This window comes from Belonocnema kinseyi, chromosome 8 (genome assembly GCF_010883055.1).
Source record: "Belonocnema kinseyi isolate 2016_QV_RU_SX_M_011 chromosome 8, B_treatae_v1, whole genome shotgun sequence".
Lineage (NCBI taxonomy): Eukaryota > Metazoa > Arthropoda > Insecta > Hymenoptera > Cynipidae > Belonocnema > Belonocnema kinseyi.
Window position 1 is genome coordinate 42,943,695 of NC_046664.1, and position 1,287 is coordinate 42,944,981.

At 28.4% G+C, this 1,287-nt stretch overlaps 1 protein-coding gene across 1 annotated transcript in view; it reads right to left on the reverse strand.

The window, feature by feature from the left end:
* LOC117178914 (protein-tyrosine sulfotransferase) overlaps nucleotides 1-1,287 on the reverse strand; it is a 221,753-nt gene that overhangs the window by 217,254 nt on the left and 3,212 nt on the right. The gene's annotated exons all lie outside the window — the stretch shown is intronic.

Sequence of the window (1,287 nt, forward strand, 5' to 3'; positions counted from 1 at the left end):
TTTTTAATTTTATTTATTTTTAAAACGATTTTAACACCTTAAACTTTCATATGGAAAGTTGAAAAAACTTTGAAATCTGTCCAAACTTCTTTGAAATCCCTGTCAAAATCTTTGAACTTTCGAAATTGTTATAAATCCCTTGAAATTGTTTGAAATTTAAAAAATCTTCGTAAGTTGATTCTAGAGATTGGGTTTACGTTATTGATATGTTGGAGCGCAAAGTAAAACAATAGATGGATTAGCGCAAATTTTGAGAAAACCGTGGCACTATTGTTATTTTTTTAAAACAGTTGAATCGTTGAAAAAAGTGTTAATAGTGACGAGAATCCGAGACATGTAATTCGTCGAAAAACGGTTTCAGAGTTCAGTAAAAATTGAAATTGGAAGCTAGTTGAAAAAAGCTGCATGTAGCAATTTTAACGAATTGTCGGATAAACAAACTTTCCGGTTTCAAACTCCCAATTAGTGTGGAAAACCTGGTACGGAAAAAAAGAGGTGAGTAAATACAGCGGCGAGAATAATAATTATTTCCTGAAGAATGGAAGCGTTAAATGGTGAAGGGAAAAATAACAAATTATTTTTAGGCAAATTTAACAGGGAATGGGTACGTCAAATAAAAGTGTTTTTAAGTTTGACCATAAATTATAAAATAGACCAAAAGTATACAAAAGTTACGTTTTCTATCTATTGTCTCATCTAAAAAAATCGTACAAGGTTACTCTTAGGGCTTAGGGTTCAAAGTTTCTAAAATATATCTATATTACCATATTTCCTTTTCACAAAAAATAACCCAGAATAGTTTTATTCTAATGATTGTGTGGGCTCCCTGAAAACCTCTTTTCACACACCATAAATACAAATTTAGAAAGAAATAGTCAAATTTCTTTTTCGCCCCAAAATCATAAAACTCCATGTGAAATACTAAATAATTTGTATTAAAAAGAAATGAGATTAATTTAATGAGCAAAAACACACCTACAAATAATTTTAATTTCTCAAGAGGATTTGGAACCGCCTTTTCGCACACTGCATGTATACGGTAAGAGCTTCATTATTTTATATTTAAAAACGAAAATATGATAAATCATTTATAACAAATAATAATAAATGCGCATATTCAATAAATAGATCCAATTACTGCTAAAAATCATCAAAAAGTATTGCATCCCTCTTATTTAACTCAAAACTATATTATTTGAAAACTACCGCCGTTTCATGACTTTTATGAAATAAAATGCGAAAAAGATAATATAATATAATAATATATATAATACATAATATTAGTAT